A 13,370-nucleotide genomic window follows, 5' to 3' on the forward strand; every position below is an offset into this window, starting at 1 on the left:
ATTGTGTGGAGTCGGGGCCGGAACCTGAGGATTCCTCTCCAGTGCTGACATGGATCTTGGGGTACTTCTGGAGTCTCCCCAGGGGAGTCAGTCCTCGTCTCGAATGCGGGCATGCACTTGCGCTTTCCTCCAGGGCGGTAGCAGCAGTGTCACGCAGTCCGCCGCGTGGATCAAAGGATCTATGGTTTTCCCTCGAGTCTTTCCCACGAGGCTTTCCCACGAGGCTTTCCCACAGGGCTGTCCCACGTGCACACGTGGTGGGAGTCGATCCTCGGCTTGAACGTCAAGGCAGTGCAGGGAAAACAGGTTCCTCTGTAATGGACTGACACATCAGGGGGACTCTTGGAATGGTGGCACGACCCTGGAGTTCCTCTCGCCTTTCCTGTGGAGAGCGCCTCCTCTTGAGATGCGACGGGAACGCCGGGAATTCTTTCCCTACGAAACAGGGAAAGGATCCCTCATCTCGAGCTAGGAGGCGGAAACGGGGCTCCCCTGGATGTGTGCGGGACCCACGTGCTTCCTCTCGAGTGGAGACGATTATGTCGGGGAACTTCTTGAGTTGCAGCAAGGGTGTGAAGGACCCTTTGGAAGTTCCAGTGGCTAGACATGATTAGCCTCGAGAAGCCTCAGCGGAAATGAGCCTCATCTCGCCAGGAGGGCAAAACCTCCTGGTTTTTCTCGAGTTGCGGCAGTGCTCTCGACTTACGACGGGGACCTCAGGGACCCGCTCTGGTGGCCTCAGGAAAGGCCAGTCCCCATGCGAGTTCCTCGGGGGCCTCTCGGGATTCCTCTCCCGTCGATGCCGGGGCCTAAGTCCTTGTGTGGAGTCGGGGCCGGAACCTGAGGATTCCTCTCCAGTGCTGACATGGATGTTGGGGTACTTCTGGAGTCTCCCCAGGGGAGTCAGTCCTCGTCTCGAATGCGGGCATGCACTTGCGCTTTCCTCCAGAGCGGTAGCAGCAGTGTCACGCAGTCCGCCGCGTGGATCAAAGGATCTATGATTTTCCCTCGAGTCTTTCCCACGAGGCTTTCCCACGAGGCTTTCCCACAGGGCTGTCCCACGTGCACACGTGGTGGGAGTCGATCCTCGGCTTGAACGTCAAGGCAGTTCAGGGAAAACAGGTTCCTCTGGAATGGACTGACACATCTGGGGGACTCTTGGAATGGTGGCACGACCCTTCAGTTCCTCTCGCCTTTCCTGTGGAGAGCGCCTCCTCTTGAGATGCGACGGGAACGCCGGGAATTCTTTTCCTACGAAACAGGGAAAGGATCCCGCATATCGAGCTAGGAGGCGGAAACGGGGCTCCCCTGGATGTGTGCGGGACCCCACGTGCTTCCTCTCGAGTGGAGACGGGTATGTCCCGGAACTGCTTGAGGTGCAGCAATGGTGTGAAGGACCCTTTGGAAGTTCCAGTGGTTAGATGTGATTGGCCTCGAGAAGCCTCAGCGGAAATGGGCCTCATCTCGCCTGGTGGGCAAAACCTCCTGGATTTTCTCGAGTTGCGGCAGGTGCTCTCGACTTACGACGGGGACCTCAGGGACCCGCTCTGGTGGCCTCAGGAAAGGCCAGTCCCCATGCGAGTTCCTCGGGGGCCTCTCGGGATTCCTCTCCCGTCGATGCCAGGGCCTAAGATCTTGTGTGGAGTCGGGGCCGGAACCTGAGGATTCCTCTCCAGTGCTGACATGGATCTTGGGGTACTTCTGGAGTCTCCCCAGGGGAGTCAGTCCTCGTCTCGAATGCGGGCATGCACTTGCGCTTTCCTCCAGAGCGGTAGCAGCAGTGTCACGCAGTCCGCCGCGTGGATCAAAGGATCTATGGTTTTCCCTCGAGTCTTTCCCACGAGGCTTTCCCACGAGGCTTTCCCTCAGGGCTGTCCCACGTGCACACGTGGTGGGAGTCGATCCTCGGCTTGAACGTCAAGGCAGTGCAGGGAAAACAGGTTCCTCTGGAATGGACTGACACATCTGGGGGACTCTTGGAATGGTGGCACGACTATGGAGTTCCTCTCGCCATTCCTGTGGAGAGCGCCTCCTCTTGAGATGCGACGGGAACGCCGGGAATTCTTTCCCTACGAAACAGGGAAAGGATCCCTCATCTCGAGCTAGGAGGCGGAAACGGTTCTCCCCTGGATGTGTGCGGGACCCACGTGCTTCCTCTCGAGTGGAGACGGGTATGTCGGGGAACTTCTTGAGTTGCAGCAAGGGTGTGAAGGACCCTTTGGAAGTTCCAGTGGTTAGACGTGATTAGCCTCGAGAAGCCTCAGCGGAAATGGGCCTCATCTCGCCTGGAGGGCAAAACCGCCTGGATTTTCTCGAGTTGCGGCAGGTGCTCTCGACTTACGACGGGGACCTCAGGGACCCGCTCTGGTGGCCTCAGGAAAGGCCAGTCCCCATGCGAGTTCCTCGGGGGCCTCTCGGGATTCCTCTCCCGTCGATGCCTGGGCCTAAGACCTTGTGTGGAGTCGTGGCCGGAACCTGAGGATTCCTCTCCAGTGCTGACATGGATCTTGGGGTACTTTTGGAGTCTCCCCAGGGGAGTCAGTCCTCGTCTCGAATGCGGGCATGCACTTGCGCTTTCCTCCAGAGCGGTAGCAGCAGTGTCACGCAGTCCGCCGCGTGGATCAAAGGATCTATGGTTTTCCCTCGAGTCTTTCCCACGAGGCTTTCCCACGAGGCTTTCCCACAGGGCTGTCCCACGTGCACACGTGGTGGGAGTCGATCCTCGGCTTGAACGTCAAGGCAGTGCAGGGAAAACAGGTTCCTCTGGAATGGACTGACACATCTGGGGGACTCTTGGAATGGTGGCACGACCCTGGAGTTCCTCTCGCCTTTCCTGTGGAGAGCGCCTCCTCTTGAGATGCGACGGGAACGCCGGGAATTCTTTCCCTACGAAACAGGGAAAGGATCCCTCATCTCGAGCTAGGAGGTGGAAACGGGGCTCCCCTGGATGTGTGCGGGACCCACGTGCTTCCTCTCGAGTGGAGACGATTATGTCGGGGAACTTCTTGAGTTGCAGCAAGGGTGTGAAGGACCCTTTGGAAGTTCCAGTGGCTAGACATGATTAGCCTCGAGAAGCCTCAGCGGAAATGAGCCTCATCTCGCCTGGAGGGCAAAACCTCCTGGTTTTTCTCGAGTTGCGGCAGTGCTCTCGACTTACGCCGGGGACCTCAGGGACCCGCTCTGGTGGCCTCAGGAAAGGCCAGTCCCCATGCGAGTTCCTCGGGGGCCTCTCGGGATTCCTCTCCCGTCGATGCCGGGGCCTAAGTCCTTGTGTGGAGTCGGGGCCGGAACCTGAGGATTCCTCTCCAGTGCTGACATGGATGTTGGGGTACTTCTGGAGTCTCCCCAGGGGAGTCAGTCCTCGTCTCGAATGCGGGCATGCACTTGCGCTTTCCTCCAGAGTGGTAGCAGCAGTGTCACGCAGTCCGCCGCGTGGATCAAAGGATCTATGGTTTTCCCTCGAGTCTTTCCCACGAGGCTTTCCCACGAGGCTTTCCCACAGGGCTGTCACACGTGCACACGTGGTGGGAGTCGATCCTCGGCTTGAACGTCAAGGCAGTGCAGGGAAAACAGGTTCCTCTGGAATGGACTGACACATCTGGGGGACTCTTGGAATGATGGCACGACCCTGGAGTTCCTCTCGCCTTTCCTGTGGAGAGCGCCTCCTCTTGAGATGCGACGGGAACGCCGGGAATTCTTTCCCTACGAAACAGGGAAAGGATCCCTCATCTCGAGCTAGGAGGCGGAAACGGGGCTCCCCTGGATGTGTGCGGGACCCACGTGCTTCCTCTCGAGTGGAGACGATTATGTCGGGGAACTTCTTGAGTTGCAGCAAGGGTGTGAAGGACCCTTTGGAAGTTCCAGTGGCTAGGCATGATTAGCCTCGAGAAGCCTCAGCGGAAATGAGCCTCATCTCGCCAGGAGGGCAAAACCTCCTGGTTTTTCTCGAGTTGCGGCAGTGCTCTCGACTTACGACGGGGACCTCAGGGACCCGCTCTGGTGGCCTCAGGAAAGGCCAGTCCCCATGCGAGTTCCTCGGGGGCCTCTCGGGATTCCTCTCCCGTCGATGCCGGGGCCTAAGTCCTTGTGTGGAGTCGGGGCCGGAACCTGAGGATTCCTCTCCAGTGCTGACATGGATGTTGGGGTACTTCTGGAGTCTCCCCAGGGGAGTCAGTCCTCGTCTCGAATGCGGGCATGCACTTGCGCTTTCCTCCAGAGCGGTAGCAGCAGTGTCACGCAGTCCGCCGCGTGGATCAAAGGATCTATGATTTTCCCTCGAGTCTTTCCCACGAGGCTTTCCCACGAGGCTTTCCCACAGGGCTGTCCCACGTGCACACGTGGTGGGAGTCGATCCTCGGCTTGAACGTCAAGGCAGTTCAGGGAAAACAGGTTCCTCTGGAATGGACTGACACATCTGGGGGACTCTTGGAATGGTGGCACGACCCTTCAGTTCCTCTCGCCTTTCCTGTGGAGAGCGCCTCCTCTTGAGATGCGACGGGAACGCCGGGAATTCTTTTCCTACGAAACAGGGAAAGGATCCCGCATATCGAGCTAGGAGGCGGAAACGGGGCTCCCCTGGATGTGTGCGGGACCCCACGTGCTTCCTCTCGAGTGGAGACGGGTATGTCGCGGAACTGCTTGAGGTGCAGCAATGGTGTGAAGGACCCTTTGGAAGTTCCAGTGGTTAGATGTGATTGGCCTCGAGAAGCCTCAGCGGAAATGGGCCTCATCTCGCCTGGTGGGCAAAACCTCCTGGATTTTCTCGAGTTGCGGCAGGTGCTCTCGACTTACGACGGGGACCTCAGGGACCCGCTCTGGTGGCCTCAGGAAAGGCCAGTCCCCATGCGAGTTCCTCGCGGGCCTCTCGGGATTCCTCTCCCGTCGATGCCAGGGCCTAAGATCTTGTGTGGAGTCGGGGCCGGAACCTGAGGATTCCTCTCCAGTGCTGACATGGATCTTGGGGTACTTCTGGAGTCTCCCCAGGGGAGTCAGTCCTCGTCTCGAATGCGGGCATGCACTTGCGCTTTCCTCCAGAGCGGTAGCAGCAGTGTCACGCAGTCCGCCGCGTGGATCAAAGGATCTATGGTTTTCCCTCGAGTCTTTCCCACGAGGCTTTCCCACGAGGCTTTCCCACAGGGCTGTCCCACGTGCACACGTGGTGGGAGTCGATCCTCGGCTTGAACGTCAAGGCAGTGCAGGGAAAACAGGTTCCTCTGGAATGGACTGACACATGTGGGGGACTCTTGGAATGGTGGCACGACTATGGAGTTCCTCTCGCCATTCCTGTGGAGAGCGCCTCCTCTTGAGATGCGACGGGAACGCCGGGAATTCTTTCCCTACGAAACAGGGAAAGGATCCCTCATCTCGAGCTAGGAGGCGGAAACGGTTCTCCCCTGGATGTGTGCGGGACCCACGTGCTTCCTCTCGAGTGGAGACGGGTATGTCGGGGAACTTCTTGAGTTGCAGCAAGGGTGTGAAGGACCCTTTGGAAGTTCCAGTGGTTAGACGTGATTAGCCTCGAGAAGCCTCAGCGGAAATGGGCCTCATCTCGCCTGGAGGGCAAAACCGCCTGGATTTTCTCGAGTTGCGGCAGGTGCTCTCGACTTACGACGGGGACCTCAGGGACCCGCTCTGGTGGCCTCAGGAAAGGCCAGTCCCCTTGCGAGTTCCTCGGGGGCCTCTCGGGATTCCTCTCCCGTCGATGCCGGGGCCTAAGACCTTGTGTGGAGTCGTGGCCGGAACCTGAGGATTCCTCTCCAGTGCTGACATGGATCTTGGGGTACTTTTGGAGTCTCCCCAGGGGAGTCAGTCCTCGTCTCGAATGCGGGCATGCACTTGCGCTTTCCTCCAGAGCGGTAGCAGCAGTGTCACGCAGTCCGCCGCGTGGATCAAAGGATCTATGGTTTTCCCTCGAGTCTTTCCCACGAGGCTTTCCCACGAGGCTTTCCCACAGGACTGTCCCACGTGCACACGTGGTGGGAGTCGATCCTCGGCTTGAACGTCAAGGCAGTGCAGGGAAAACAGGTTCCTCTGGAATGGACTGACACATCTGGGGGACTCTTGGAATGGTGGCACGACCCTGGAGTTCCTCTCGCCTTTCCTCTGGAGAGCGCCTCCTCTTGAGATGCGACGGGAACGCCGGGAATACTTTCCCTACGAAACAGGGAAAGGATCCCTCATCTCGAGCTAGGAGGTGGAAACGGGGCTCCCCTGGATGTGTGCGGGACCCACGTGCTTCCTCTCGAGTGGAGACGATTATGTCGGGAACTTCTTGAGTTGCAGCAAGGGTGTGAAGGACCCTTTGGAAGTTCCAGTGGTTAGACATGATTAGCCTCGAGAAGCCTCAGCGGAAATGAGCCTCATCTCGCCTGGAGGGCAAAACCTCCTGGTTTTTCTCGAGTTGCGGCAGTGCTCTCGACTTACGACGGGGACCTCAGGGACCCGCTCTGGTGGCCTCAGGAAAGGCCAGTCCCCATGCGAGTTCCTCGGGGGCCTCTCGGGATTCCTCTCCCGTCGATGCCGGGGCCTAAGTCCTTGTGTGGAGTCGGGGCCGGAACCTGAGGATTCCTCTCCAGTGCTGACATGGATGTTGGGGTACTTCTGGAGTCTCCCCAGGGGAGTCAGTCCTCGTCTCAAATGCGGGCATGCACTTGCGCTTTCCTCCAGAGTGGTAGCAGCAGTGTCACGCAGTCCGCCGCGTGGATCAAAGGATCTATGGTTTTCCCTCGAGTCTTTCCCACGAGGCTTTCCCACGAGGCTTTCCCACAGGGCTGTCCCACGTGCACACGTGGTGGGAGTCGATCCTCGGCTTGAACGTTAAGGCAGTGCAGGGAAAACAGGTTCCTCTGGAATGGACTGACACATCTGGGTGACCCTTGGAATGGTGGCATGACCCTGGAGTTCCTTTCGCCTTTCCTGTGGAGAGCGCCTCCTCTTGAGATGCGACGGGAACCCCGGGAATTCTTTCCCTACGAAACAGGGAAAGGATCCCTCATCTCGAGCTAGGAGGCGGAAACGGGGCTCCCCTGGATGTGTGCGGGACCCCACGTGCTTCCTCTCGAGTGGAGACGGGTATGTCGGGGAACTTCTTGAGGTGCAGCAAGGGTGTGAAGGACCCTTTGGAAGTTCCAGTGGTTAGATGTGATTGGCCTCGAGAAGCCTCAGCGGAAATGGGCCTCATCTCGCCTGGAGGGCAAAACCTCCTGGATTTTCTCGAGTTGTGGCAGGTGCTCTCGACTTACGACGGGGACCTCAGGGACCCGCTCTGGTGGCCTCAGGAAAGTCCAGTCCCCATGCGAGTTCCTCGGGGGCCTCTCGGGATTCCTCTCCCGTCGATGCCTGGGCCTAAGACCTTGTGTGGAGTCGTGGCCGGAACCTGAGGATTCCTCTCCAGTGCTGACATGGATCTTGGGGTACTTTTGGAGTCTCCCCAGGGGAGTCAGTCCTCGTCTCGAATGCGGGCATGCACTTGCGCTTTCCTCCAGAGCGGTAGCAGCAGTGTCACGCAGTCCGCCGCGTGGATCAAAGGATCTATGGTTTTCCCTCGAGTCTTTCCCACGAGGCTTTCCCACGAGGCTTTCCCACAGGGCTGTCCCACGTGCACACGTGGTGGGAGTCGATCCTCGGCTTGAACGTCAAGGCAGTGCAGGGAAAACAGGTTCCTCTGGAATGGACTGACACATCTGGGGGACTCTTGGAATGGTGGCACGACCCTGGAGTTCCTCTCGCCTTTCCTGTGGAGAGCGCCTCCTCTTGAGATGCGACGGGAACGCCGGGAATTCTTTCCCTACGAAACAGGGAAAGGATCCCTCATCTCGAGCTAGGAGGTGGAAACGGGGCTCCCCTGGATGTGTGCGGGACCCACGTGCTTCCTCTCGAGTGGAGACGATTATGTCGGGGAACTTCTTGAGTTGCAGCAAGGGTGTGAAGGACCCTTTGGAAGTTCCAGTGGCTAGACATGATTAGCCTCGAGAAGCCTCAGCGGAAATGAGCCTCATCTCGCCTGGAGGGCAAAACCTCCTGGTTTTTCTCGAGTTGCGGCAGTGCTCTCGACTTACGCCGGGGACCTCAGGGACCCGCTCTGGTGGCCTCAGGAAAGGCCAGTCCCCATGCGAGTTCCTCGGGGGCCTCTCGGGATTCCTCTCCCGTCGATGCCGGGGCCTAAGTCCTTGTGTGGAGTCGGGGCCGGAACCTGAGGATTCCTCTCCAGTGCTGACATGGATGTTGGGGTACTTCTGGAGTCTCCCCAGGGGAGTCAGTCCTCGTCTCGAATGCGGGCATGCACTTGCGCTTTCCTCCAGAGTGGTAGCAGCAGTGTCACGCAGTCCGCCGCGTGGATCAAAGGATCTATGGTTTTCCCTCGAGTCTTTCCCACGAGGCTTTCCCACGAGGCTTTCCCACAGGGCTGTCACACGTGCACACGTGGTGGGAGTCGATCCTCGGCTTGAACGTCAAGGCAGTGCAGGGAAAACAGGTTCCTCTGGAATGGACTGACACATCTGGGGGACTCTTGGAATGATGGCACGACCCTGGAGTTCCTCTCGCCTTTCCTGTGGAGAGCGCCTCCTCTTGAGATGCGACGGGAACGCCGGGAATTCTTTCCCTACGAAACAGGGAAAGGATCCCTCATCTCGAGCTAGGAGGCGGAAACGGGGCTCCCCTGGATGTGTGCGGGACCCACGTGCTTCCTCTCGAGTGGAGACGATTATGTCGGGGAACTTCTTGAGTTGCAGCAAGGGTGTGAAGGACCCTTTGGAAGTTCCAGTGGCTAGGCATGATTAGCCTCGAGAAGCCTCAGCGGAAATGAGCCTCATCTCGCCAGGAGGGCAAAACCTCCTGGTTTTTCTCGAGTTGCGGCAGTGCTCTCGACTTACGACGGGGACCTCAGGGACCCGCTCTGGTGGCCTCAGGAAAGGCCAGTCCCCATGCGAGTTCCTCGGGGGCCTCTCGGGATTCCTCTCCCGTCGATGCCGGGGCCTAAGTCCTTGTGTGGAGTCGGGGCCGGAACCTGAGGATTCCTCTCCAGTGCTGACATGGATGTTGGGGTACTTCTGGAGTCTCCCCAGGGGAGTCAGTCCTCGTCTCGAATGCGGGCATGCACTTGCGCTTTCCTCCAGAGCGGTAGCAGCAGTGTCACGCAGTCCGCCGCGTGGATCAAAGGATCTATGATTTTCCCTCGAGTCTTTCCCACGAGGCTTTCCCACGAGGCTTTCCCACAGGGCTGTCCCACGTGCACACGTGGTGGGAGTCGATCCTCGGCTTGAACGTCAAGGCAGTTCAGGGAAAACAGGTTCCTCTGGAATGGACTGACACATCTGGGGGACTCTTGGAATGGTGGCACGACCCTTCAGTTCCTCTCGCCTTTCCTGTGGAGAGCGCCTCCTCTTGAGATGCGACGGGAACGCCGGGAATTCTTTTCCTACGAAACAGGGAAAGGATCCCGCATATCGAGCTAGGAGGCGGAAACGGGGCTCCCCTGGATGTGTGCGGGACCCCACGTGCTTCCTCTCGAGTGGAGACGGGTATGTCGCGGAACTGCTTGAGGTGCAGCAATGGTGTGAAGGACCCTTTGGAAGTTCCAGTGGTTAGATGTGATTGGCCTCGAGAAGCCTCAGCGGAAATGGGCCTCATCTCGCCTGGTGGGCAAAACCTCCTGGATTTTCTCGAGTTGCGGCAGGTGCTCTCGACTTACGACGGGGACCTCAGGGACCCGCTCTGGTGGCCTCAGGAAAGGCCAGTCCCCATGCGAGTTCCTCGCGGGCCTCTCGGGATTCCTCTCCCGTCGATGCCAGGGCCTAAGATCTTGTGTGGAGTCGGGGCCGGAACCTGAGGATTCCTCTCCAGTGCTGACATGGATCTTGGGGTACTTCTGGAATCTCCCCAGGGGAGTCAGTCCTCGTCTCGAATGCGGGCATGCACTTGCGCTTTCCTCCAGAGCGGTAGCAGCAGTGTCACGCAGTCCGCCGCGTGGATCAAAGGATCTATGGTTTTCCCTCGAGTCTTTCCCACGAGGCTTTCCCACGAGGCTTTCCCACAGGGCTGTCCCACGTGCACACGTGGTGGGAGTCGATCCTCGGCTTGAACGTCAAGGCAGTGCAGGGAAAACAGGTTCCTCTGGAATGGACTGACACATGTGGGGGACTCTTGGAATGGTGGCACGACTATGGAGTTCCTCTCGCCATTCCTGTGGAGAGCGCCTCCTCTTGAGATGCGACGGGAACGCCGGGAATTCTTTCCCTACGAAACAGGGAAAGGATCCCTCATCTCGAGCTAGGAGGCGGAAACGGTTCTCCCCTGGATGTGTGCGGGACCCACGTGCTTCCTCTCGAGTGGAGACGGGTATGTCGGGGAACTTCTTGAGTTGCAGCAAGGGTGTGAAGGACCCTTTGGAAGTTCCAGTGGTTAGACGTGATTAGCCTCGAGAAGCCTCAGCGGAAATGGGCCTCATCTCGCCTGGAGGGCAAAACCGCCTGGATTTTCTCGAGTTGCGGCAGGTGCTCTCGACTTACGACGGGGACCTCAGGGACCCGCTCTGGTGGCCTCAGGAAAGGCCAGTCCCCATGCGAGTTCCTCGGGGGCCTCTCGGGATTCCTCTCCCGTCGATGCCGGGGCCTAAGACCTTGTGTGGAGTCGTGGCCGGAACCTGAGGATTCCTCTCCAGTGCTGACATGGATCTTGGGGTACTTTTGGAGTCTCCCCAGGGGAGTCAGTCCTCGTCTCGAATGCGGGCATGCACTTGCGCTTTCCTCCAGAGCGGTAGCAGCAGTGTCACGCAGTCCGCCGCGTGGATCAAAGGATCTATGGTTTTCCCTCGAGTCTTTCCCACGAGGCTTTCCCACGAGGCTTTCCCACAGGACTGTCCCACGTGCACACGTGGTGGGAGTCGATCCTCGGCTTGACCGTCAAGGCAGTGCAGGGAAAACAGGTTCCTCTGGAATGGACTGACACATCTGGGGGACTCTTGGAATGGTGGCACGACCCTGGAGTTCCTCTCGCCTTTCCTCTGGAGAGCGCCTCCTCTTGAGATGCGACGGGAACGCCGGGAATACTTTCCCTACGAAACAGGGAAAGGATCCCTCATCTCGAGCTAGGAGGTGGAAACGGGGCTCCCCTGGATGTGTGCGGGACCCACGTGCTTCCTCTCGAGTGGAGACGATTATGTCGGGAACTTCTTGAGTTGCAGCAAGGGTGTGAAGGACCCTTTGGAAGTTCCAGTGGTTAGACATGATTAGCCTCGAGAAGCCTCAGCGGAAATGAGCCTCATCTCGCCTGGAGGGCAAAACCTCCTGGTTTTTCTCGAGTTGCGGCAGTGCTCTCGACTTACGACGGGGACCTCAGGGACCCGCTCTGGTGGCCTCAGGAAAGGCCAGTCCCCATGCGAGTTCCTCGGGGGCCTCTCGGGATTCCTCTCCCGTCGATGCCGGGGCCTAAGTCCTTGTGTGGAGTCGGGGCCGGAACCTGAGGATTCCTCTCCAGTGCTGACATGGATGTTGGGGTACTTCTGGAGTCTCCCCAGGGGAGTCAGTCCTCGTCTCAAATGCGGGCATGCACTTGCGCTTTCCTCCAGAGTGGTAGCAGCAGTGTCACGCAGTCCGCCGCGTGGATCAAAGGATCTATGGTTTTCCCTCGAGTCTTTCCCACGAGGCTTTCCCACGAGGCTTTCCCACAGGGCTGTCCCACGTGCACACGTGGTGGGAGTCGATCCTCGGCTTGAACGTTAAGGCAGTGCAGGGAAAACAGGTTCCTCTGGAATGGACTGACACATCTGGGTGACCCTTGGAATGGTGGCATGACCCTGGAGTTCCTCTCGCCTTTCCTGTGGAGAGCGCCTCCTCTTGAGATGCGACGGGAACCCCGGGAATTCTTTCCCTACGAAACAGGGAAAGGATCCCTCATCTCGAGCTAGGAGGCGGAAACGGGGCTCCCCTGGATGTGTGCGGGACCCCACGTGCTTCCTCTCGAGTGGAGACGGGTATGTCGGGGAACTTCTTGAGGTGCAGCAAGGGTGTGAAGGACCCTTTGGAAGTTCCAGTGGTTAGATGTGATTGGCCTCGAGAAGCCTCAGCGGAAATGGGCCTCATCTCGCCTGGAGGGCAAAACCTCCTGGATTTTCTCGAGTTGTGGCAGGTGCTCTCGACTTACGACGGGGACCTCAGGGACCCGCTCTGGTGGCCTCAGGAAAGTCCAGTCCCCATGCGAGTTCCTCTGGGGCCTCTCGGGATTCCTCTCCCGTCGATGCCGGGGCCTAAGACCTTGTGTGGAGTCGGGGCCGGAACCTGAGGATTCCTCTCCAGTGCTGACATGGATCTTGGGGTACTTCTGGAGTCTCCCCAGGGGAGTCAGTCCTCGTCTCGAATGCGGGCATGCACTTGCGCTTTCCTCCAGAGCGGTAGCAGCAGTGTCACGCAGTCCGCCACGTGGATCAAAGGATCTATGGTTTTCCCTCGAGTCTTTCCCACGAGGCTTTCCCACGAGGCTTTCCCACTGGGCTGTCCCACGTGCACACGTGGTGGGAGTCGATCCTCGGCTTGAACGTCAAGGCAGTTCAGGGAAAACAGGTTCCTCTGGAATGGACTGACACATCTGGGGGACTCTTGGAATGGTGGCACGACCCTTCAGTTCCTCTCGCCTTTCCTGTGGAGAGCGCCTCCTCTTGAGATGTGACGGGAACGCCGGGAATTCTTTTCCTACGAAACAGGGAAAGGATCCCGCATCTCGAGCTAGGAGGCGGAAACGGGGCTCCCCTGGATGTGTGTGGGACCCCACGTGCTTCCTCTCGAGTGGAGACGGGTATGTCGCGGAACTGCTTGAGGTGCAGCAATGGTGTGAAGGACCCTTTGGAAGTTCCAGTGGTTAGATGTGATTGGCCTCGAGAAGCCTCAGCGGAAATGGGCCTCATCTCGCCTGGTGGGCAAAACCTCCTGGATTTTCTCGAGTTGCGGCAGGTGCTCTCGACTTACGACGGGGACCTCAGGGACCCGCTCTGGTGGCCTCAGGAAAGGCCAGTCCCCATGCGAGTTCCTCGGGGGCCTCTCGGGATTCCTCTCCCGTCGATGCCAGGGCCTAAGATCTTGTGTGGAGTCGGGGCCGGAACCTGAGGATTCCTCTCCAGTGCTGACATGGATGTTGGGGTACTTCTGGAGTCTCCCCAGGGGAGTCAGTCCTCGTCTCAAATGCGGGCATGCACTTGCGTTTTCCTCCAGAGTGGTAGCAGCAGTGTCACGCAGTCCGCCGCGTGGATCAAAGGATCTATGGTTTTCCCTCGAGTCTTTCCCACGAGGCTTTCCCACGAGGCTTTCCCACAGGGCTGTCCCACGTGCACACGTGGTGGGAGTCGATCCTCGGCTTGAACGTTAAGGCAGTGCAGGGAA

Source organism: Ovis canadensis, chromosome 20, assembly GCF_042477335.2.
Source record: "Ovis canadensis isolate MfBH-ARS-UI-01 breed Bighorn chromosome 20, ARS-UI_OviCan_v2, whole genome shotgun sequence".
Taxonomy (NCBI): domain Eukaryota; kingdom Metazoa; phylum Chordata; class Mammalia; order Artiodactyla; family Bovidae; genus Ovis; species Ovis canadensis.